This window comes from Podarcis liolepis, assembly GCF_965112155.1.
Source record: "Podarcis liolepis genome assembly, chromosome: 9".
NCBI lineage: Eukaryota > Metazoa > Chordata > Lepidosauria > Squamata > Lacertidae > Podarcis > Podarcis liolepis.
In genome coordinates, this window is record NC_139564.1 from 50,730,057 (window position 1) to 50,756,432 (window position 26,376).

The 26,376-nt window shown below is 40.9% G+C and overlaps 1 protein-coding gene across 7 annotated transcripts in view; it reads left to right on the forward strand.

Moving 5' to 3' along the window:
• The window catches only part of STOX2 (storkhead box 2), a 134,460-nt gene that overhangs the window by 87,062 nt on the left and 21,022 nt on the right, over positions 1-26,376 (forward strand). Inside the window, exon 1 of one of the 7 annotated variants that reach the window (XR_014515819.1) lies at positions 9,430-9,605. The exons of 5 other annotated variants lie outside the window; for them this stretch is intronic. The gene's annotated coding sequence lies outside the window, so the exon portion shown is untranslated. Of the gene's footprint in view, positions 1-9,429; positions 9,606-26,376 lie in introns of those variants that run through there. One more of the 7 variants, XM_083459826.1, reaches the window with a different exon arrangement.

A 26,376-nucleotide genomic window follows, 5' to 3' on the forward strand; every position in this document is an offset into this window, starting at 1 on the left:
GGATTCCCAGGGATTTACCACTGGCATATAATGTTTTACAATGTTTATTAGTTGCCATGTGGTGGTACTTTAGTATCTGGCGTTATCTGGGAGCGCCCCTCCGCTACTTATTTGTTTGTTATTGAGCAGCATCTTGCACATTCGTTTTTTTCCTTAGCTATTACCTATTTTCCTTCCTTCCTTCCTTCCTTCCTTCCTTCCTTCCTTCCTTCTTTCTTTTATTTCTTTGCAAGGTTTTATTATTAATTCATGTTTTAATGTCATAAAACGGAAAGAACCATTACAACAAAACACAAATTAAAAGTTGAAAAACAAAACTATAAAATAGGCACATAGAATAGGTAGTTGCACAGGAATTAAAATAACAAAGTCCAAGTAAAGACTTTCAACTTTATCAGATCATCAAGTATAGTTCCTGTTTTGCCAGACTTATGATGAGGGTTGTCTTGGAAAAGATGGTTCTGCTGCATTACTTACAATTTATAACCTTTTGTTACCATTGCTACTAAATATCTCAATACTACTAATTTTCTCTCGGTGAACGCTCCAGTAACTATGGATAAGCATGGGACAAAACAACACAGAGATTCAAATATTAAAGAAAAAGCAAAGTAAATTATATTTTATTTTATTTTATTTACAGTGGTTATTAATATAGACAGATGCTGATGTTTGTATAGGGTAACATGCACACTATTCTTTATTACTGTTGCTTTAAATAAATGTATTTACACTATATGGTTGCAATCACTTTGAATAATATAGCAAATATGGTTTAGGGTTCCTGTCACCTAAAGCCAATTTCCCCATACCATTCCTCACTAGGTAACACTTAACTAGGTGCTGAAGATTTGCAGTCTTCAACCAGGTCTGTGGCCTCTTCTCTCTTGAATCTCTTGAGTTTCTTTCAGGACTTATGCTACAGTCTTCACTCTAGTCCAACCATCAGTGTTGCTCAAGGTTCTCAGCAACTCTGCTGACTTTTGGCTGTATAACTTTCTTGAAGGCTGCCTTATTAGTCACAAGCTCTTCCCCACACACCTTGATTTCAGCTCCTGGCTTTTCTCAGGCCTCCTAAGTCCCACAATGACCATTGCCAGACTCAAAACTCCAGCTCTTCCTTCTCTCTCACACTACTCTCTTAGAAGCTGTCTCTATCTCTGTTCTTCTCCTTGGCTAGAGCCTATCCTTCCTTCTCTCTATAGTGCACTCCATTTCAATTTGGGTAGAAATCTGTATGTTCACTGTGTTCTGTTTTGATCAAATACAATGGTACCTGTGGTTACGAACGCTTCAGGTTATGAGCTCCGCTAACCCGGAAGTAGCTGTTCCTGGCTGCGAACTTTGCCCCAGGATGTGAACTGAAACCGCAAGCCGGAGGCCCCATTAGCAAAAGCGCACCTAACTATAAGAACGGTTTCAGCTTAAGAACGGACCTCCGGAACGAATTAAGTTCATAACCAGGGGTACCACTGTACTGCACTTACCTGTTGAGTAAAGGAAGTTTGTTATGACAGTATATTTTTTTGCTCCATGTTGCATTTGGAAGGGAAGATGCTTCGTTGCCCGGGTATTTGGATGCTGTGCTTATTTTAGACTGCTTAAGAAAGAGGAAGGGAAGGTTGTTCAGGAGTGATCCCCTTGTTCTTCTTGCTTCTGCTGCCTGCTTTGGCCCTGGAGCCCTAGTTGCAGCATTAAACTTGAAAGTCCCAGGGGTTGTTTAAAAAAACAAAACAAAACAAAACAAAAAACTCTGGCATCCTGAAGCAGCATATATGTGCCCTACAGACATTTTGCTCTGCAACTCGCACCATCTCCAGCCAGTACCATTGTGATGAGAGTTGATGCCATAAGAGTAATGCATCTTCTTTCTCAACTTTATTGTTGGCCTTGGCCATTTTTGCATAAGCAGTAGTGCCACTTCACCATGGATCCTGGCAGAGCCATAGCTATGTGGTAGGTGGGGCTAGCCGCGTGAAACCTCCAGAGGGGCGCCATTGAGGCTCCCAGTCTGTGTGTGTACGCAAATGTGCAGGGGTGTGTGTAATGCCAAACTGGGTCTTTGACCTGGGTGAAAGTAAGTCTAGGCACAGGGTGCTCTCTTACGTGCTGATTATTTTGACAAGTGAGTAGAGTACAGTTGTTCTGTGATGCGAATAAGTTCAGTTCCCTTTATAGGTCTTCTCGATTCTTGGTGCTGTGCTTCACGGTAGTCAGAAGTGGTTTGAAACCTGTTTTCTACTGTGACTTTGGGGGAAAGTCATCTGGATCTCTGGACTGAGTCCACTGGGCATGCTTTTCCTTACACCACTTGTTTGCAGGGCTTTTTTCCAGGGGGAACTCACAGGAGCTCAGTTCTGGCACCTCTGACGTGGGTTCTGGCACCTCTCTCAAGTGGGTGCCATTGCCGTTCTAAGAGAATGAGGGAGGCATTCGTGGTGAGTTCCAGCACCTCTTTTTCTAGAAAAATGGCACTGCTTATTTGATAGATAATAACTATGCCACCATTGGGAGCAGAAGCAACCTCTGAGCAAGCAGAGGGTTCTGAGTATCCTTGGTTCTCCCTGACCATGCACCTACTCCATCCATTTCAGCATTTTTTAGGTTTGTCAGCTCACACCCAGCAGTGCAGCAATATCATTGTTTCCCCTCACCCCACCCCCAAATTCTGTCTGCGCAAGGGGATTTAGTAGTGATCTTATCCTCCATATTATCATGCACATGTGTGTATGGCATAAAGATTAAACTGAATTCATAAATGAGTGTGGAAGGTGAGCCAAGTAGTGTTAATTGATTTACCACAGGCACCAGTACACAAGTATAGATTTCATCTGGGGAGAATGGTGTGAATTTCATTTCTTCAGTTGCTTGTGCTAGTTCCTGAAAATATTTGGCATGCATCCTCAACTGACTTTTCAATGCATGCTGTAGCCTGCTATTTCATCTTGGGTGAAGACAATAGAGACACACAGAAAAGCTTTATATCTTTACAGTCTGATAAAGACTTCAGATTTCACTCTGAACTCGTGTAGTGACTGGCTTAATTTCATTAAGCTGAAAATTAAGGTGAAAAATCTGGACAAAAGCTTAGCCTAACGCTAAAAATTAAAGTTCTGAATGGGGCTGAAAGAGAAATACTGCCCGTTAAGCTCCCCTCTCCTTTCTGTGTTTAGTTTAATTAACTGAAGGCAGCTTTGCACGACCCAGTTATGTCTTTGATGGATAGTGGCATCATTTCCCCCAACCTTGTGGATGCTCAGGCGTGTTGAGATTATGACCTGGTTCCATCCACTTCTGGAAATTTTCCAAGGTGTGATAAATTTATATGGTAGAACATCCCTAAGACTCACTTAATACCCCCAAATCATTTATAAGTGGCTGCAAAAAATGTTGGTGTGAAGATGCTGTTACGTCCCAAAAACATAAATTAGAAATCTCCTTTTGAACATAGCCTTTAAGCTGCAAATGTTCCTCCACATAATATAGACCTAGTTAGTTCTCAGCAATGGGAAATGGGATAGATAAAGCAACACACTTAGCCCACTTGCCTATTTCCAAGAATTGCCAGTTCTGTAAGTTCTTCAAAAGATTTATTTTGGACACTACAGTCACTAAATTATGCTCTTTGGGTTGCTTTACCATTTTAGGAATATTGCAGACTATTAACGACAATCCATGAATTCTTTAGACCTTATTAAAAAATTAACCATGGCTATTTCCGTATCACACTTTTATAAATAGGCACTCAACTGTAGCGAGTAAAGCTCTGTACCCATTGCCAGCTTTAAATGTAGCTAGATTGTTCTTTTTCTCAAATTGGATTGAACCTGGTTTGGGGATAAATGCATCAAAACACAGTGTATCACACGGAATGACATGATAGTTGCAGGATTGACTCCAGATTGAGTAAATGAGCCGTAAAATGGCAAATGAAGTTCAATGTAAACAAGTGTAAAGTGATAAATATTGGGGTAAGAAAGTCTTAGTTTCACATATATCCTCATGGGGTCTGAACTGCCTGTGACTGACCAGGAATGAGACCTTGGGGTCGTAGTGGATACCTCATTGAAGTTGTTGAGAGTGTAAAAGTGTGAAATCCATGCTAGGGGTCAATAGGAAAGGAATTAAAAATACAACTGATGTTATCGTAATGCTGTTATACAGATCTGTGGCACAACTGTATTTGGAATGCTGTGTACAGTTCTGGTTGCCTTGGCTCAAAAAGGATATTGTACAGTTGGAAGAGGTTCAGTAAACTGTGACCGCAATGATCAAGAGAATGGAGCACCTCCTCTAGGGAAAAGTTGCAGCATGTGGAACTTGTTAGCTGAGACAAAAGACAAGTAAGAGGTGACAGGATAGAAGTATTTAAAATTATGCATGACCTTAGAGAAAAAGGGGATAGGGAAAGGTGATCATATCCTGCAAGGGTACTGTGCAAAGTCAAAAGAAGGCGACACCACCCTACAGAAGATGCATATAATTGAAACTGCAGCAAAACTTAACAGGAGTGGCATCACATCTCAGTCATCAAGTTTTAAATACAGTGGTACCTCAGGTTAAGAACTTAATTTGTTCTGGAGGTCCGTTCTTAACCTGAAACTGTTCTTAACCTGAAGCACCACTTTAGCTAATGGGGCTTCCCGCTGCCACCGGAGCACGATTTCTGTTCTCATCCTGAAGCAAAGTTCTTAACCTGAGGTACTATTTCTGGGTTAGCGGAGTCTGTAACCTGAAGCGTCTGTAACCTGAAGCGTATGTAACTCGAGGTACCACTGTATGTGTACCCCCGTCTAAACAATTTACTGAGGAACAAGTGCTTGAGTACCGGTATTTCCACAGAGTCAGAATCTGTTTATGAAGTTTATGTGTCAACAAAGGTTGGGCCACTTGGACAAAGCATGACACAAGCTGTGGGGCCACAAACTAGCAAACTACAACTCAGTTTAGCTACAGATCAGTACACATTCAGCTTCATTGGCTATTCACAGGTTTTAGAGTCATGAGAGGGAGGTAAAGCATATTTCTCTGTGTCACCTTATCAGCTTTACCACGTTCACCAATACTGTTCCCACAGTGTTCTAAGCTTGTGTTTGATGTGTCTGCTATCGTATGCTTGTGAATTTTGCTGAGTTTTGCAATACTCCGCTATTCTTCATTAGTTGCTTCTAAACAGCTAAAATGATTCATTCTGCTGTTCTTCACTTGGGTGTCCCACATTTCATTCTTTGGCCAGATGTTCATTACTTGGATACTGCTGTGGGAAGTTTTCCCCACTGTGGAGATTTGTGCTATAGTCTTGATGATATACACAGTCTGCAGCACGAAGTCGTCTTCTTACTATGAATGAGCACTCATCGCAATGTCTCTTACATGTAGTTTTAATGGTTTCAATAAACAGGCCTTATGTTTACATGTTCTGCTTTTGGCTTGTGCTCTGATGAAAAATCAACATGAGTATCGCAAAATAAACACTCCGATTGACTGTTAAATGACCTTTGACTTAAACAAATATTTCATTTGAGATACTGTTCACATGACAACCTTTTTAAAAAAGCATGTCTTTTAAGTTGGTAAATAACTCCCAGCATGCACACACGTGCGCGTGCGCGCATACACACACATACACACACACAAATATGATTGCTTATATGAGAGATTCAACACTACTGAAATATTAACCAGATTTATAGCATTTGACAGCAACTCAGTGAAGATACATGCAGGTATCTCTCCCCCCCCCCCCCCGCTCACCTTCACAGGTGAAGTTCAGACATTACCTCATTATTTTTGGGGACTGAAAAATCCTTAGTTTCCCCATAAATAATTTTTAAAAATGTGAACTTTATGAGGTATCAACCATACTCAGTTCATTATACTTACCTGCAAATGAGACACAATTTTGACATGTACATTTGAGGGTGTTCCCAAGCTTTGGTTAGGTCATATTTTTGATTTGTTATTTCCAGTCATTTCTGACTGGAAAATTATTATGTTACAATCCGTTTTCAGAGTCAGTACCTTTCTTCCATATTTTACCTAGGCTGCATGGCAAAAAGGCTTCTTCATAGTTAGGCTATCACTTAAGCTGCCAGAAGCTAGGAGTGGACAGGAAGATGGAGATTCAAAGATTTTGCCAAAATTGCTTCATTTATTTTGTCCTGGTCAAAAACATTACTAAAGCTTACAGTGTTACCTTGGTTTACAAACTTAATCCGTTCCAGAAGTCAGTTCTTAAACCAAGGTGTGCTTTCCCATAGCAGTGGGGGACTCAGTTTACAAATGGAACACACTCAACATGTTCTGCTTCCAAGGCAAAGTTCACAGACCAAAACACCTACTTCTGGGTTTGCAGCATTCTTAATCCAAGGTACCACTGTATTTGTATACCAAAGGAGCCCAATTAAATGTTTACATAAAAATAGATTTCACAATGTCTAGGGCAGGGGGGGCTAATCTCTGCACCATTGGCCACATTCAGCCCTGCAAGAGGTTTTTGTGTGAAACTCAAATCCCCCTACCCAAAGTGTCATTTAAAATAATAACAAATAAAACTTTTTTTTTTTTACTGCTCCTCTGGGTTCTTTGCTGTGGTACCGTAATGCCAAAGCTTCCCTCACCTTTTTTCCACATTCAATTAAAGAAGAACACACTTTTGAAATCGTTATGATGTTTGTACTCCCTGCTCCCTTAGATACTCCACTGGAATGTATTCTCCAATTTTGTCCATTTTTATTTTTCTTACTTACCACTCCAGTGGGTCCCATGATGCAATTTTGTGATGCCAAACTGTTTTTGTGGACACCCCTCCAATTTACCCTATTTTAAAAACAATTGTCCATGCCCATTTTTGCACATGAGCTGTACCTCAGTTGACAAGCCTCTTCCTACCTCCAACAGTTGACGATGAATGAAAAAGGTTTGCCACCCCTTGACTCTAGGGGATGTGGGGACTTTCAGTCTCCTGAGCACATGATGATGTCATCACTTCCTCCAATATTGAATTCAGATGCTGTCAACAGAATTGTAGCCAAATGGTGCCACTAGAAAATGAGAGAGGTGTCTGCATGCTTGGGAGAGCCCCAAAGTTTGAAGTAGAAGAAAACCGAAGGAGGCAACCCCACCAATATTATTATTTATTAAATTTATATACCATCCTATACCTGGAGGTCTCAGGGCGGTTCACAGTATAAAACCACAAAATACATAATCAAACTAAAAATATAGCCCAATAAACACTGAGCCACATAATTCTTAATTGGTTGGAGGAAGGGGGTTGGAATGGAGTATCCTGGAAGATGTCATGAGTAATCCACACTAATGTTTTGTTGTTGTTGTTGTTTAGTCGTTTAGTCGTGTCCGACTCTTCGTGACCCCATGGACCAGAGCATGCCAGTCACTCCTGTCTTCCACTGCCTCCTGCAGTTTGGTCAAACTCATGCTGCTAGCTTTGAGAACACTATCCAACCATCTCGTCCTCTGTCGTCCCCTTCTTCTTGTGCCCTCCATCTTTCCCAACATCAGGGTCTTTTCCACGGAGTCTTCTCTTCTCATGAGGTGGCCAAAGTATTGGAGCCTCAGCTTCAGGATCTGTCCTTCCAGTGAGCACTCAGGGCTGATTTCCTTCAGAATGGATAGGTTTGATCTTCTTGCAGTTCATGGGACTCTCAAGAGTCTCCTCCAGCACCATAATTCAAAAGCATCAATCCTTTGGCGATCAGCCTTCTTTATGGTCCAGTCTCACTTCCATACATCACTACTGGGAAAACCATAGCTTTGACTATACGGACCTTTGTTGGCAAAGTGATGTCTCTGCTTTCTAAGATGCTGTCTAGGTTTGCCATCGCCTTTCTCCCAAGGAGCAGGCATCTTTTAATTTCGTGGCTGCTGTCACCATCTGCAGTGATCATGGAGCCCAAGAAAGTAAAATCTCTCACTGGTGTAGGTCCCACTTATTTCCTCTAGTCGGATTGTCTAGCAGTTTCTATGTTTTGTGTGAATGTAGTCACTGTGTAGTTTGATCACTTTTTTAAAAAAATATATTCTTACTAAAGATTTCTTGGTTTACAAAAGCATGTGCAGTGTCTCTTTTTTCAAGTTACACTTTCTACAGATCAGTTTCATTACTTGAGACGTTAGTGTCACATTAGGAAGAAAAGGGAGAAAGAGGTGGAGGGGGGAATGGTGAGTGGGTTGGGGTTGGGTGGCAGTGCTTCTCTTCAACTTAGTGTACGCTTCGGATTTTCTGTCAGCGTGTGGGTTTTCTTTACTATTTGCTTGTATTCCTTTGGTGGTGAGAGAGGTTGGGGTTGGCCTAGGGTGTGGCTGGTTGTCTTTGATGGGCTGTAGTGAAATTTGTTTTCATGTGTGAGGGGGGTGGGTGGGTGTTTTTTGGAGCAGGTTAGCCAGATTGATTCAAATGCTGTTGGCGGGTTCTTCTTGTTGTCCTGTTGGGCTGTGGTTTGACCACATGTTGAACTTTAAGATGACAAAGAAACAGGTGAAAGGATGGAACCATAAGTGATGGGCTAAAACAGAAGACACTGCTATCCTGAACAGAGTTGAGATGAGGCAAGACTTTCCATGAACTCAGTTTGCTGCCAGAGATATCTGCTGTGCACAGAACTTCCTTCCTCCTCTTCCTTCTTGTATTGATGCGTATTTTAACTCACTGAACATGCTTTTTAAAATAATGTTTATTGCCCCCTTTTTTATTTGAAAAGATCCTTGCTCTCCTTTTTCACATCTGAGGATCTTCCACTGTTGTATCCTGTATCCTTTCTAACGGCATGTATTCTCGATCTACTCAAGAGTAAGTCCCATTTTGTTCATTGAGACTCACTCCCAGGTTAATGTGCCTGTGGTTGCATGTTGGAAGTTTCACCTTGTCCCATCTCCTGCTTTTGTCTCCCAGCCCATTGCTTCACTTACTATATTGACGGCTTAACTAGGTTCTTATCCCACACAATGCCTGATTATCCTGTGGGCAATTTGTGATTTTATTGGTCCTGTGTTGACACAGAGGACTCTCCGCAATCTCTTTGAGCAGAAATGGTATCTTTAGAGAGAGAGAGAGAAAGCAAAACAAATGTATTTCATGGAGGTCTGCAAGGTTTGAATCTGGGTGGAGTATCTTTAGGTCTGCGCGTGTTTGCTACAAAAACAAAGAGGAGCTTTAGTGACAAGTTCCATCTGTCCAGGTCTGTACAGCTGCCCACTGATTGGCTGCCGCAAGACTTTCTGTTTGCTTTAAATGTGTGTTTTTAGCTCTTTCGCAGCGAGAGTGTGTGTTTTGTTTCTGTTTCCTTCCGACATGCAAAACATAGGCCTAAATTTTTAATTAGCAAAAGTGAGTGGTGAAAAAGGGAGGAGGGGGCTGAGTAATGTAACAAGCCTCAGTGGAGAGCAGCTGGGATGTGTTGCCATGACGACAGGTTCAGCAGGCTGCCAGCTAGCATGTCAATGGGCAGTGTAGGGAGGGAGCTTTCAAACAGCGCCTGCTAGCCACAATGTGATTGGTCACACCTCTGTTGTCTTTGTGTGGACCAGGGAATGCTGGGTAGGACCCGGAGTGAATGCTCAGTTTGTCTCAAAGCGACGGTGAGGTAATGCTTTTGAATCTTTTGGGATTACGAACTCGGATCTTTTGAAAGGCTGCAGTGTAGATTATTTTCATTCCCGTTTGAACTGAAACCCCCCCTCCCCAGTACTCTTTATATGGTTTCTATGTATATTTATGTAGTGGGATGTGGGAATTTAGGAGAGCAATTTAAGATTTATCTGTGGGCAGATTGATTGGCAGTGTTTGGGATGAGCTGCTTTCAGCATAGCTACGTAGTGCTGGCATAATTGAAGATGCGCTGACAACTCCTTTGGCAAAGCGTGATAAAAGGGATTGATGTGGGAGAGAAGAAAGTTTGGAGTTACTTTCTGGTCACCTTTGGAAGAAGAGACCCATGTTATGCCGCTATTTGAATGATAGGATTTGGGTGGTTCAGTTATGTGCAGGATGAATTTATTATTTAACACAGATGTAAAATTGTCAATATGTAATCCCAGTGTGCAGTGAGAAACCCATCTGTGTAATTCTAGGAATTTGATAGTTTGGAGAAATGTTTAAGATGTAGGATGCTAATGGTTGTTTGTGATGATTTTTAAAACTAATCATCATTGTTTCAAAGGCTGAGAAGCATTGGAAATACTGTCATACTGTGCTTGTAAAAAAACTTGCCCACAGTAGCTAAGACTTGATTGAATATCAGATGGTCCCCTTTTTGGCAGAAGGTGGGGGGAGAGAATTGTATAATGTATATGTTGTTAGCCAGTAAGATTTGGTGAAATAATTGCTTGCTTTCCATTTCAGTTGCATTTATACTTTGAGATAAATAACGTTAAGGCATTGTTTCCTTGCGTGTCTGTTTGCCCATGGCATCTACCTTGAGCACTTGCATAACCAAATCAAAGCAACTTGCTGCATAACGATCATATTTGTATGTGCTAATAGAAATCCACATGTTGCCCTCATTTGGGTATGTAGCTTTAATATGTGCAGGAGGTGAGGCCAAAGGAGGGCTAGCAAGTTCCAAGAAATGAAGAGGAGTAGAAAGAAGCTGTTCTTATATGACAGGATACTTAAAACAAGCAAAAACCATCTGACTCCACAGCTTAGCATTTTAATGTGGCACTCGCTAGCTTCAGCAGCTTTTGAAACAAACAAATTCTTTCCGGTAGCACCTTAGAGACCAACTAAGTTTGTTATTGGTATGAGCTTTTGTGTGCATGCACACTTGTGTATATGAAGAAGTGCGCATGCACACGAAAGTGCATACCAATAACAAACTTAGTTGGTCTCTAAGGTGCTACTGGAAGGATTTTTTTATTTTTTTGTTTCGACTACAGCAGACCAACACGGCTACCTACCTATAACTTCAGCAGCTTTGCCATTGTACTTTGGGCATGCTCGGTAGTTCATTTTGCCCTCTGTTAAGCTTATATACATGCATGTTCCCAGGTAGTGAAAGAAGCAGCAGCTAGGGCAAAAATAGATCTACGGGCAAGACATTCGAAATTGTACCAGGGAGGAATTTCTGGTGTTTTATGATGATGGTAAGATGCACTGTACTGTAGGTACCCACGATCCAAGTAGAACAGCCTTCCTCACAGTAAAGGTTGTGGAAACAGCCTAGCGGACTGGAGCCAAGAATTAGGGGTTTAACAGTAACTTTGGCTGGCAGTCTGAATGAATGTTGGGACAACTCCAGTTTACCCACAACGGGAGTGCTTGCTGGGACAATGCTGTCTAGCTGGTTCAGCTTAGGAACAATAATATATTGACACAACTCCTCCTTCCTGCAGTACACTGTCATCTGTCTCTGGAAGTGCAGTTCATGCCTTGCTACGCTTTCCTGACAAATAATTTGGCATGTGGCTACATTGATGCAAGAAAGCAGCTGAGTTACTCCTCTTTTTTCCTTATTTAGGAGAAGGAATGTGTGACTTATCAGGAAGCGTGGCGAACGATCAGGAAAAGAGAGTGCAGCACAGTCAAGAGTGGAAAATATAATGCATTTGTTGGTCGTCGTCCCCACTGGTTGGGGTGGGCATATGTGGTGTAGATACTGTGAAGTCCAGGAGGTTCTTAGTCTGTTTTAGACATTGGGAGCGATAAATATGTCACGACTTCCCCCTTGATTTTGATTGCAAGGCTGTGGTTATTATTGTATAGTGTCTTAATACCTTTAGGCACTTTAAAAGTAAAGTATGACAAATACAACTTTTAACTGCTGTGGTTACTATTATGCATTATGAAACAGCTAAAATTTTAAGTGTTGTGCAAAGATGTGAAAAAAGCAGAATCTCTGCCTGCAGGCTTCTGATCTAATATATGTGATATAAAAGTAACAGAAAAAGAACATGAAAACAAGCAGATTTGGGCACTAATTCTTCATAAGTTAACTTTTTAAAATAATTCTGATTTGGATATTGCCCTAACATGGATTTTTGTTGTTGTTGTTGTTGCTGCTGCTGCTGCTGCTGCAGGCCAGCACAGCTACCTCTTTCTCTTTTTTGAGTGATTTGGAAAACACCAACTTTAGCTGTTCAATGTCAGGATGCTAAACTGGGTAGGCTGCCCTAATCTGGTGTTACCTGTGTGATTAAAAACCTACAGACAGTCACTGAGGTTTACACACATGCAGTGTTGTGTGGGATTGTCATCTGCATGTTTCAGGATTCCAAGGTCCTCTAACACATGGGTAGGTAAACTAAAGCCTGGGGGCCAAATCCGGCCCAATCGCCTTCTAATCTGGCCCACGGACAGTCTGGGAATCAGCATGTTTTTACATGGGAAGAATGTACCCTTTTATTTAAAATGCAGCTCTGGGTTATTTGTGGGGCCTGCCTGGTGTTTTTACATGAGTGGAATGTGTGCTTTTATTTAAAATGCATCTCTGGGTTATTTGTGGGGCATAGGAATTTGTCCACCCCCCCAAAAAAAAAATATAGTCCAGCCCACCACAAGGTCTGAGGGACAGTGGATTGGCCCCCTGCTGAAAAAGTTTGCTAACCCCCTGCTCTAACACGTAAGGCTTAATTTTTTATCTTTTTTTAAGAAATAGCTTGGATATGCGTTTTTGTGTGTCCATGTAACAGCAGTATCATAGCTATTTTTAAATAGCAGGCTTTGTGTTTAGTATGCTAGTGAAGAACAGTAACAGGGCCACATTTTGCTAATGGGTTATACATAGGGTTCTTCAAATTCCCATTTAAATGTGAGAATAATATACAAAATCATGATTTCTTTATCACAGAAAGATGGTTGTATACTAGTTTTTTTTCTCTGATTGTTATAACAATATACATATAACCACCGAAATGCAAAAAGGGGTGTTCTGACTACCACTCAGAACAACCTTGAATATTGAGCAGAGATTTTCATTTCATTAATTAAACTAAAATGCCTTTGCCTTTGGTTTAGGCCAGGGGTGAGGCATGCTTGTGATTGTTCATTGGCTGTGGGGCTTTTAAACTGATGCTGAATGCAAGCCTCACCGAGATTGGCTCCGCTTGGTAGTTCCAGGGTGGAGTTGACGCCTGCCAAAAGTGGACACGATTCTACCTGACCTCACAAGATACACTCACCTGTCAAAAGTGTTTCACAGAAGAGTGGCCAGCTTTGAAGCTGAAAGCGGTTCTCAGAAATTTCCACCGATAAACAAATATTCTTAAAAAATATGTATTTAAGGGTGTTGATTCTTTGTGCTATCAAGTGAATATGCCATATGCTTTGATTCTGAATATCTTGCATTATGGTGCCTCTTTCTCTGCTTTCTTTAGAAAAACCTTCCTGAACTAGTCTGGGTTTTGAACTGTCAAGCATTAGAAAACACTCTTGCGCAAGCAAATATGCTCTTTATGCTCTTTGCCCATCTCAAAAATCTGTGAGAACTTGCAAGTCAGCACATAATTAAATACTTCCTAGGAACAGCAGCTGTGTAATGTATTTCTATTGGCAGGTTTTTGGCCACAAGGAATACTCCCTCTAGTGGTTTATCAGCACACCAATTGCAGATCTGTGGCAGGTTTATTCTGGCACATTTTAAATCAGAGACTTTAAATGAGACCTGCAGCACAATCATATGCATGTTTAGGTAAATCCTACTGTAAGTAAAAAGCACACTGTAAGTTTATTTAGGATTGCTGGTCTGTGCTGCATCATTAATAATACTGAGGTGCAGCCATGGGCTGATTAAGGGCAAAGGTTAGTCAAATGCAAAAGAGCAAACAAAAAAATAAACAATGCAAAACTCATTATGTTGTGCTTCCTTTTCATTGTTTCTTGAAAGCGACTTATTTTCTCAAATTCTTCTGTGCTGTCTGAACCGTTTTCATTTTGTGCTTTCCCCCACATCCTAAATAATGTGCACTGCAGTTTGATCACTAGGGACAGTTTCTGATTTGTATGTATTTTGGTAAACAAACCATGGCTTAGTGTGCTGTGCAAACCAGACCAGTATTTCCTAAAGTTTATGAGCTGCTGCATTTAGATCAGCTAGGCCCTTTTCAAGAGGTTGCTTTGATACAGATTATGGTGCACCATTTGCCAAGTCCTCAAGTTGGCCTAAGGCAAAAAACTTCCAAGGTTATCCTAGCTCAATAATGTGGCTTTTTCAGATACCACTGAGGTCATCTTCTAATTTACATAGACCAGCCACCTACGTACTGGTAAGCAGAGGGAAAATTTGGGCTATTGCAATTAAGAATTAGGGTTGGGGGCATGATACAAAGGCTGTGCTTCCACAATATTTCTGTAGGGGACCAGCAGTTTTTCTCGGACTACTGGACACAATGGTGAAACACAATGGAGGATGTTACTATCATTCTCTAGGTAGACATAACTTTTTGATACAGAATACAAATCCCCTCAGCTGCAAAAATATTTGCTTTTTTTGTTGTAATTCTCAGACGTGGACATTTGCATGCTTTTGACTTGTTTTCTCCAACAATCCTACCTAATTTGAAGATCGAGATAATAAGTCAGTTTCTCAGGTTATTATGTGGCCAATATAAAACATGTATTATTTGTAAAACATTTTAGTATCAAATCTCTTTTTTTCTTTGGCCTCTCTTCTGTTGCTTATTTCTAGGGATACACATAGCAATGTTCCTTTTAATACTGCAGATAGTTTGCTAATACTGACTACTGTTCTGTTGGCATCATAGCATGTTACTTGGTTAAGGATTTAAAAACTTAAAAGCATTTTAATGGGCTGTTACCTGTTATACTTGTTAGGAAGAATGGAATGGTCTGCAGTTATAGAAGCTTTTGTATCTAATTTCTGTATCCGAATATTCTCAATCTCTGCAAACAGTGAATTGAAAAGAATTGCCCTTTTGTGATGACAGGACATATCAGATGAGTTAAAGGGGGGAGACACTCATTCAGGGGAAGATGGAGAGCTAACAAATTCTTATGGGTGAGGTAGACATCCTGATTACTGGCTTTAAGTCAAGAATTCTAACCAGGGGTGGTGAGCAGCTGGTATAGTCATACCTTGGGTTACAGATGCTTTGGGTTGCGTGATTTCGGGTTGTGTACCATGCCGAACCCGGAAGTACCGGAACGGGTTACTTCCGGGTTTTGGCGCATGTGCAGAAGTGCTAAATCATGCTTTGCGCAGAAGCGCCGAATTGCAACTCGCACGTGTGCAGACGTGCGGGTCGCAGGTTGCAGAAGTTACAGGGTAGCAGGCTGACAAAAAGAGAAGTAGGAGGAGGAGACCTTGGTATGGTAGAGCCATTGAAAATATGATAAGCCAATTTGAAGTGTTAATAGGACTGATGGCTGACTAACACATTTGCAGGGTTCTTCTCATTACCTTTTGTCTATCATTATAGTCATGAGACACTGGTTCAGGATTGACTTCCTCTAGATGACACAGAAGCTTGGCTTTGGAGCTCAGTAGGTATGTGTACGGTACCTTCCAGTGGTTTTTTGCATGGCAGATGAGCTATTGTGCCGCAGGCCAATAAAACAGCTACCATCTCATCACAGAGAAGGCCTGAGAAGAACGAAACTAACCATATTTCAAACTCTTAACCTTTTAGCACAATTGTTTACTAGCCCAGAAAAGTTTTGTTTTTTTTTTTTTATAAAATTTTTATTTGGTTTTCTGCTTTTATAAAGACAAAACATACACAAAGAAAAAACAAAAGACAAAAACATGTATAGAATCAGCAAATCCCCATTTCATGACCTTGTTCCCTGACTTCCCCCCACCCCCCCTCATGCATCCCAGTTTCAAGATTATGTCAGCAAGTTGATATTTCTCCTCTTAACAGTCTTGTTCATCTTATTTCCTTTTTATAATTAAAAATTAATTTTCATAAGTTGGACTTAAGTTCTCTTCCATCGATTTTCATTTTATCTTAATTAAGAGTCATCTTAACCAAACCTAAAAGTCTTGAGAGTTTTTAAGAGTCTCTTCTTCCCTCCCTCCCATCCCCGGTTTTTGTCCCTTCCCAATAAAAATCCAAATTCGAAGTTCTCAGCCTGGGTTCCTCACGTCCGAGGCTTTCAAATCTATTTCCGTTCCTCTCCGCCTGTCCTGTTGGTAGTCCTTTATAGCAGTCGTCAAATCTGGGAAAAGTTCTTTCACCATCAAAGTATGTCCTCTTCCAACAAGAAGGTTCAAAGGTAGCTGCTGAAGTGTTTCCACAAAGTCTGTCTCTTCCAAGTCAAAGTCCAAACGGAGGCCCCAATCATATTTCTTTATTTTAAATTCCTGTACTCCATTTTGTCTTGGGGCCTCCTCCTTCTTCTTCTGTATCTCTCGCAGACTTGTGGTGGATATGCTCCCAGCGTCTCCTTGCTTGTATTCCACAGATGTCAGCTTTTGGTTGTTGCTTCCCAGGATTACTTCTTCTTTTTCTTGTTGTTTAGTCTCTTCCAGCTCTGTAGATATTGTTTCCCAATCAGCTGTGGATTCTTTCTCATTAAGGTCTTCAATACAAAGAGCAGAGTTGCCTGTTCCCAAGGTCATAGTCTCAAGTTGTTTGTTCATGGCCAAGCTCTGCTCCTGTAAGATTCCCACCAATTGAAACATCCTTTCGATTTCCACTAGTAACTTTCCTTCCACAGCCATTGTATCCATTGTAGTTTCACAGAGTTCCCCCTAGGGGGAATCTGGTTACTTATTTGCCTTTTCACCAACAATCCTTTAACTGATTATTATTACTTTGTTTCCAACAGTTTCAGCTCAATTATAACTCGTCTTAGTCCATAGGAATCTTAAATGACAGTTTCTCACTTTAAACCACCCGTTTGGCAGCTTTGACAGCTGTCAAACTCCGCAGCTCTAACGCAGGCACAAAGGCAGGACGTTCCCGAGCCCGGGAGGGGGGTTGTTTAAAACAAAAGGAAGGTTTTCAAAACTCCACTCTCCTGCACAAAGTTTCCTTTAGTAAAATCTTGGAAGTTAGTGTCCTTTTTGACTCACCCCACCAAGGGTAGGCTCTCCAGCTTATCTCTTGTGTCGTTGCTTAGATGGTCTGCAAGGGGGGGGGGTGCGGACTTCCTTTTAGCACACCCCCCGGTCGTCTCCAATTGAAGGTAAAATTTTTATAAAGTCCCAATCCGTCTTACTCACGGGTGATTCTTTCAGTCCAAATTTTCAAGGAAGGAAGTTAGCGCTCTCTGGTCATGGCTCGCGGCTTCGCTCCACCGAGGTAGCGATCGACTCTCAGTGCCACGCCACCCCCGTATCCCCTCCGCAGCCTTTAAAAAGGCTCTTTGCGAATCAGGGGGGGCGCTTAAGGCACCCGCCGAGTCTTCAGTCCGCAGGCTTCCGCGCCTGCGGTTTTTAAGGGTCCCCGCGTCGCCGGCGCGGCAAAGACCCATCCTCAGTGGAGCCGATTCCCTCCGGAGCTCGGAGGGAATCCGCCATTTCCAGATCGCGTCAACCCGGAAGTCCCAGCCCAGAAAAGTTTTGAAAGCTGAGTTCCATTTAGAATGATATGGTCAAACTCTCTAGATTAGGTATCAAAATAGAACACAAGCTGCTATGGGCAGATCCTCTTGATAATATTGTGTGTGTGTGTGCGCGTGCGTGTGCGTACACACACACACACACACAACTAATGACTGGTGCAAGCTATATCATTTCCCCTTCCCTCCATCAATGTCAAATTCCTGTTTCTTGCATGTGATAGGTGCTACACTCACCATTCCCCTAACTCAAACACATGGGATACAAAATACATTTTCATCGCTGCAATCCAACCTCTTATAAGCCCAGACATGCCTTGAGTTCTTTTTTCTCAGATAGAATGTTACAGACTCTAGCGAAGGAAATACAAATCACATGCTGAGAGCAACCTCACACAGTGACCTCATTCTGAATGTTACCTTCTTTGTCAGGAGCAAGAGAAGCAGCCGTTTTACTGGCTTTCTGTCTCTGGAGCTGTTTGACATTTAATTGCCAACTTACTGGCGTGGTTTCAAGGCTTCCTCTTTGGTGCATGCATAAAAAAGTGAATAGGATGATGAGAGGCAAGCCTGCAAGGACTTGTTCACCAGTTTGAATTATTGGCAAACAGCCCTTAGCAGTGAATTTAACACAGAGAATTATTGTAAAAATAAAATAAAATTAATAATGTTTTTTCCACAATTTTCCAGAACACAACATGAATAATAAATAATAATCAATCACAACGGTATTCATCCACAACAGGTGAGTTAGGAATGTTACAATAACAGGAAAGTAAAACTTTACTCTTTTGTGTGGACACATCCACACCATAATGTTGCATGTGTGGCTGGAGGATAAATAACATTTTTGCAAGCGTTGATGAAACAAAGAAACAGGAACCATGTTGCATCAAATTGATTGGACATTCCCTTGACTACCCTGTGAGGTTGTGTTAAATGTTATGAGAGGGTCTGATTTTAAGCTGGTGATTGCTAGAACCATACAAATTCAGTATTTATGTATTGTTTTCGGAATTTTATTATTCTGTATGTAAAATAACGCAAGGTCTAAACAAAAAAAATGTTTCATGATCTTGGCACATCCTCAAAGACCTGCCACCAAAAAGTCTGAAGTATTTCACAATTCCACATGTGCAGTAGCAACCGCATCCCCCATGTTCTTGTCAGCACAGAGTTGAGACTCCCTTAATCATAAAGCGCCACCTTAAAAGTAGTTTAATTGTGGTTTCTTGTATTTTAGCTAAGTTTGTTTGGGGGGGGGGAGGTGTTGTTGTCTATATTCTGTCCCACTGCTCATCCTCGATTAGTGTTTCCAGGTCACCTTTCGACATGCTCTGAAATCTTACAGTTCATTTAATACCTTGTACAATTCAGAAGTCGTGCTTTTGCAATACAAACTTGTTGCCACGCAATGATGCTCAACCAAGGTGAGAGAGCGAAGACCCTTGTCCCTTCTGGTTAGAGAACTAGACTGAACCACCCTGTGATCTTCAGATGATTGGTGGATACAAATTTTAATAATAAAGCAATTAGTTGTGCTATTTGAAACCAGCTATGTTTCACTCTTGTAATTTATCTTGCAAAGAATGCTGTGTCATCAGGTAGCCCCTAATAATTCTTTATTTTACTTTGATTATCCCTTTAACTCCCCCTCACTTCAATTTATCATACTTGTCTGGGCAGCAAAACGTCAAGTAGTCCAATATTGGAATAATGGTAGGCTGCATTTGAGCTAAAAAGGAGTTCCAGCATTTCCAGACCTGCAGAGATGTCCATAAAAAGGGATTGCTAATCTTATGTATTATTGCTCATGATGGGTTGAAAAGCAGAAAAGATGATACAGTAGGTATTGAAAGATACATCTCAAGTTGCACCTATTGTATTCCCTGGGATCCCCATATAATATGAATAAGATGCTTCAGCAGGAAGGTATCATAATACAGCTTTAGATTAGGCATTCCCAGAACCCCTGTCACGTGGTCTGTACAATGTGGCATTACTCAAGCTGCTCCTCTTGTCTCTTGTTGTGAAGCTATTCAGAAGCCACTGCTACTTTGAGAACCAATTATTTGGAATAGTGACAGGGAGGGTCTGGAAAAAGAAGTAGTGCTTTGGCAGTATAGCCATTTTAATGCCTGCTGTCCTCCCAAACCATGACAAGTTCCGGGTATGCCAGTTTTTCATCTCCCTTCTAATCTGCCCATACAATTTCCCACAAGTGTGTTTCTCAACTTGGCCTTGTTACCCCGAAGTACCTAAACCCACTAAAATCAGCAGCAGCAGCATTTTATTTGTATGCCACCGTTCCATAGTTAAAACAATGCTCAAGGCAGCTTACAACATGACAAGATTTACATTATTACCAATGGAACAAAAGTCATAAGCAATAAATAAAACACATCAAAAGTACACAACCAAATGGAAAAGAATTTCCACATAAATCATAAAATCTAAAACTGGGAATACAGTGCTACCTCGGGTTAAGAACTTAATTCGTTCTGGAGGTCTGTTCTTAACCTGAGGTACCAGTTTAGCTAATGGGGCCTTCCGCTACCGCTACACGATTTCCCACCCTGAAGCAAAGTTCTTAACCCGAGGTACTATTTCTGGGTTAGTGGAGTCTGTAACCTGAAGCATCTGTAACCCGAGGTACCACTGTACAGCATTAATATCAATTACAACTTAAAATGACATAGATAAAAAAATAAAAGCAATTTAAAAAACAAAAATGGAACCCTCTCTGCCCAGATGGAAGGAGGCAGGCAAGGCCCTTCAGGCCCTCAGCAGCAGGTGAGTCCGGCAAAGTGAAGCCTGAGGACAGTTCTTCTCTGCTTGTGACATATTTAGTGGTATTATATAGACTTGGAGTAGTTTATTTCCAGTCTGGCTACCCCATTGAAAAGTTGTAGTTCTATCTTTAGGGCAGGAGTGGGGGACCTTTGGCTTTCCATATGTTGCTGAGCTGCAGCTCCCATCAGCTCTGGCAAGCACAGCCAATGGATCCCCCACCTCCATTTTTAAAATGTCTACCTTTGCCTGATTGTCCAGGTTCATAGTCATAGTTTCATTTGCAGTATTATTTAACTCCACAATTTGCAAGAAGAGATCCTATAACTTGGCCTTGATCGACTTGAGCAGCTAATGTTCATCTAACCTTTGCAGTGAATTCATCGGTTTCACCCTTGTCCTTGGCCACATTTGTCAGTTTCACACTTCTTGTTGTTTTGCTGTTGCCATGCACCATGCTAGTTATGGCCTCCGTGTTTGACAGCTCAGACATGCTCTCATCAGTTACCTCTTCCCTGCTCAACTTGGCCATCTTTGGTTTCCTCCCAAGGGTTCCCCACTGCATAACAGATTTGCTGTTGTCTAGTTCTCAATACAGCCATTGCCTGAAGCAATATAAGCTCAGTGGCGGTGGGAGACTTGATACTAAGCCACCATTAAGCTCAAAAGCGAGCCACGCCTCCCCCAATTCTGCACTGCTCAAGTGGACTGCAGTTTCTTTTTCTATGGTCGAAAGAGGGCCGTTCAGGAATCTGTGGTTGTATTATAAAAGCTGGTAAGTGAACCAGCCATCTAATTTATTATTTTAGAAGCTGATGCATATTTGAATTATTAACACTTGACAAGTTTTAGATCTTAATACAGTATCCACTCCTTCAAAAACTCTAGGAGTTAAAATGGTAACTAATTAGTGATTACTTGGTTATTTTGGCCACAGTTTTAGCTGTTTTGTTTCTGTTATACAGTGCACCTAGGCAGTTTTCCAAAAGCTTCTCTGGAAAACCTGGAACACTGTGCGATAGCATTTTCCCAGAGCAATTACTCATTTCAGCTTACAAAGGATTCTGGGTATGGTGGTGAAGAGTGAGGTTGGCCAATGCTTTCATATGACTTCACTTTGCAGAGATCCAGGCGGAAGGTGACACGGCAGAATCCTGAGGCATTGCAGCGCAGTGTTACTTCCCCCATCATTGTGAGTGCCTCCATTCCAGAAAGTAGAAGTAGAACTGGTCTAGAAATGCTGAGTTGCACTAGATACTGTAAAGCAAATTAATGAATGAGGAGCCACATTCCTAAAGTCCTTTCCAGCTAACTTAATTTTGCTTGTGTGCTCTGCGGTCTGATAAGTTGACATCTACTCTTAATTGTCCAGGCACTGCTGAATTATTTAACTGTGACCAATTTATAGGTAATGTGTTCTTGATCATAGCCTGATTTTAAAGGTAAGGTGTATTTGTCATCTTTCAGGTCCAGTGCAGTCTTTCAGAGAGTCCTGTGAACTCTGGTCTTCATCTATACTATGAAATAGATGTTTTCATAATAATATTGTATCTTTTTTTTGTCTGCATCTGGTGTGGTTGTCCATGCAGATGAAGGAAGCATATCTGCAAGGGGATAAAGACTGCTCCATTTTAGCATGTTGTGTGGTTTTACTAACACATAGCTTTTAAAATATTGGAAAAGTATGATTTTAGCCTTTTTAAACTTTTTTTGCTTTCGTTTAGGTTTTGTGAAGAACATGTTCTGTATTTTATATAGACTTTTTTAAAAAAAATGTGCTTAGAAGATGTGAATTTATGGCATTGGAGTTTTGCCTAGCCGTTGAACGTGAGGGAAAATATATTAAAATATGGTTTTTTATCATTTTGGATATTTATTTCTGGCAAAAAAGGATGTTGAGGGCGTGACTTTTCCCTTCCATTGAACTTTAGCCATTGTTCTGTACATCTGTTCACTCTACCTGAAACAGCGCATGTTGAGAATACTTCGGTTCTTGTTGAAAACAAAACCCAAATAGGAAATGCTGTAATTTTCTAATCTAATATTTTTAATCCAATGATGGCCTTTGTTTATCTTGTACCTAGATAGTCAGCATATTCTATCAAGCTATATTAAGATAAGCATGTATGAAGGAATGTTAGCATAAATAGAAATTTCAGAAGTTTGTTTTGGACAGGTCAAACTATACTACTAGCTTTAAATGTAAGCTTGATTGATTGTTAAATGCACTCCCAGCTCCCTTTTGCAGTGGTTCAGTTAGGTAATTTTGCACTCTGGAATAAATGGTCTTAGCTTCTTTAGATGGTAAGGTGTATTACTTCAAAATGTGGTATGCCAACACTGCTTCACTGAGTGTGAACTGGGGCCCCTGCCCCAAAGTCTTATCCTGATGGTATCACTACCCTTTTTGAAAATAATTTTGACTATAACTTGCAAATTTGAAATTTGTAATGCAAATGCTTATTGTCTTAATCTTCCACTGACCTAGTTTGTACTTACGCTAAGCCAAACCATGTCTTAGTGCAAGCAGATGGATGGGATATAAATTTAATAAATAGATACTAAACAATGGCTGGGTGCCACTTAACCAGCAGTAGAAGTTCTCCACACAGCATAGAAACTTTCAATATTCTGTTGTCACCAGAGGCCAACTGACAGCAGCATTGTTCGTGACATGAAGAGCAGAGCGTTAGTGTTCAGTGGAAATTATTGTGCATAACTGCTATTTTTATTTTTTTTTAGTAAAGTTGAAGTGTGTCTTCAAACAGGTTTTTCAGGTCTCATGTGTGCATATTTATCTGAGTTTGCTTTTGATTGGCTTATAGAGCAGGGGTCACCACTCTTTTTGGACCAGTGGGCACATCTCAAATTTTGAGAGAGTGCTGTGGGCGCCACTCACAAAATGACTGCCACAGGGCTTGGCATGATACAAAATTGGTGAGTGTATAATCATTGATGCTTCTCCATAGCTATATCCCCCTGTGCCTGATTGCGAAGATACACCTGTTTAAGACCTTGGTTTCCCCATTCCCGCTCCTAAACCAGAGTCTAGGCTGCCATTCAGTAATGCAAGAATAAGCCCCATTAAACTCAAAGGGACTCATTTATGAGGTTGGCATATATACCATTACCTCTTTAGGTCATTTGAGCAAGGGAAGCTTTTCATGGACTGGAAATTAAAAGTTTCCTTGCTCAAAGGACCTAAAGAGGTGATACACAGATGTAAAGGGTAGCATATACTTAAAGGTAAATGTAGTACAGTGGTGCCCCAGAAGACGAATGCCTCGCAAGACGAAAAACTCGCTAGACGAAAGGGTTTTGCGGTTCTTGAGCTGCTTCGCAAGACAAATTTCCCTATGGGCTTGCTTCGCAAGACGAAAACGTCTTGCGTTTTTTGCAAGTTTGTTTCCTTTTTCTTAACACCGTTAATACAATTGCGACTTGACTTCGAGGAGCAACTCATAGAACGCGGTGTGGTAGCCTTTTTTGAGGTTTTTGGCGATTTTTGAAGCTTTTCCAAAACTTTTCCGACACCGTGCTTCGCAAGACGAAAAATTTGCTAGACGAAAAGACTCGCGGAACGAATTAATTTCGTCTTGCGAGGCACCACTGTATATGGGTGCTCTGGAACATAGACGTTACAATGTTGTGGGTGTTTTGACAGCTCCTGCTCTCCCTAAGCTCTCAGGTATGCCTGGTAATGGCTCTTTCTTTCAATGACTTGGGTGGAAGAAGAACCCTGTCTTCTGGTACTTCCTTGGGAGAAGGCTTCCACTGTTTCGCTGTAAGATTGCAAGAGGCAGCTGTACACTCTGCTGTGAAACAGAAGTATTGCATGGGAGAAAGCATTTGATACTTAGAGTGTCTGCTGGAGCATGCCAAAACTTGCTGGGCTCTCAAGAGTGGCCTGTAGTGGCTCATCCCTCCCAGGACTTGGGAGGAAGAAAAACCCAATATCCAGGTCTCGCCAATCAGCATGTAAACATCTGCTTCTCCACTATAAAGTTGCAGGTTGCCCAAGGCTAGGACTTTGAACAATCTAATAAGATAATGAAAGAGTTGACTTAGAGTGATGCAGTTCAAAAAGTAGAGCTAGAAACATGTAAGGCAAACTAGGAGAGAAATGCAGAATTAAAGTCTCAGGCATAACTTATATTTTGAGGTGTTCTAGAACACTTTGGTAAGTTTCTTTGACCAAATATTATTTGGATATTGAAAGCAGGGCTGCAGTAGGAATTGAGATAGCATTTTGAAGAGGATCTTGCATGTTTCAGTTCTTAGAAAGCAGCAGTTATAGGGCATTAAAGTGACTTCCCAAATAGTTTTAGTTTTAAACCGCAAGCAAAGCAAATGGACTGTGTTCCAAATATATGATATGTGTGGGTTTGTGCTTCTGTTTGTTTTTTTGTGGTGGCTTGTTTTGTGTTTTTCTTTTCTCTTTTTTGTTGTTGACATATGTATAGGGACAGTGGGAGGGAAGGGCGGAGTGGAATGTCAGTGACATTTGGGTGGGAAGAGAAAGGAAAACGGAGACTATTTCTAAGTGTATGAATTTTTAGAAAACTGACAAAGTGTTACTAAAACAGAGCAAAAGGTAGCATTATATAAGAAATAATTTATTTCCATAAAAATGGAAGAAATCTGAAATTTAATCTGAAGTCAGGATACCATTTTAACTTATCAGCCAAAATATTATAAAATAGTATGGCACTATAGCTAATGCAGGATATGCCTCAGTTATGAGAGCTTGGGCTCTTTCTGGAATGACTACTCATCTTAAAAAAAAGAGGAAAATTTTAATTTGCTTTAGAATGAAGAAGGTAATGTTATTAATAGGAATCTAGAAGATGCATACTTTCAGTTTAATATCACATGAAAATGCATTTATCATATTTTTTATTTTTTAAAAAATAGCTATGGACTATTTAAAAATACTGCACTGGTCCATCCTGCTCACAATTTTGTGCTCTGACTGCTAATGGTTCTCCTGGGTTTCAGACAGGAATCTTTCCCAGCTATACCTGGACATGCTAATGATCGAACCTAGAACTTTTTGTACCCAAAATATGTGTTTTACAGTACCAAACTACCAAAGGCTTTTCACCAGAGCCAGACTAAATGTCTTTCCCTCTGCAGTGTTGGATGGCAGGTTGAGAGGAGTTCCCTACCAGGACAGACTTTGCTCGTGTGCTCAAGATATCGATTCCATAAAACATATTTTGTTGCATTGTGCAAAATATGAGCAGGTCAGGGCTGAACTGATACTACCCTTGCTGGTACCTTTCCCGGGAAAATCAGAGGCTCACTATGTCAGGTTCCTACTGGAAGACCGGACAAATGTTAGAATGTTAGCAGTGGCAAAGTTTTTATCGGTGGTTGCAAGAACAAATGAGCCCTATAGTCTAAACAAAATGCTTGTTTAACCTGGAATTGTGTATTGATTTGTAATGATTTGTTGGACCATAATAAAGATTGATTGATGGATGGATGGATGGATGGATGGATTGTTTTACCACTGACTTTTCCATTTCACGAGAGAGAGAGAGAGAGAGAGAGAGAGAGAGAGAGCGCGCGAGCAAGCAAGCAAGTTGCTGTTTAGTATTGAGTTGTCCTATGAAATGAAAACTTTCCCACCAAATCAAATTTTTTTTTCATAGAGTGGGCACATCTGATGTATTTCATACTATCACTAAACAATTGACTAATGGACACTTATAAGATAGTTTGGTTATCCAAAGGAGCTCATAGAGAAGTCCTCCATCACCCCTTATCTCTTCGGTTTCCACAAAGTCCTGCCAGTAGCAAGAAAGGATAAGATAAATGGGATGGGACATGAATGAAACACTTGCTGTTGTGACAAACAGAACTGTGTGCCTGATAGTAGCACCCAAATTACTCTGCATGCAATCATTCTATATTATAAACAAATTTATTGGGGGTGGAAATGATGCATAATTGGGTTGTATTCTGTGAACTATATTCTGTGGTTAAATTTGTTCTGAACAGGACCCTTCCTTGAGGGAAGACATAGGAGACACTTGAAGTCTTTTTCAAACTTATGTCTGTTTGTTGGACTACAATTCCCATCATCCACTGACCAC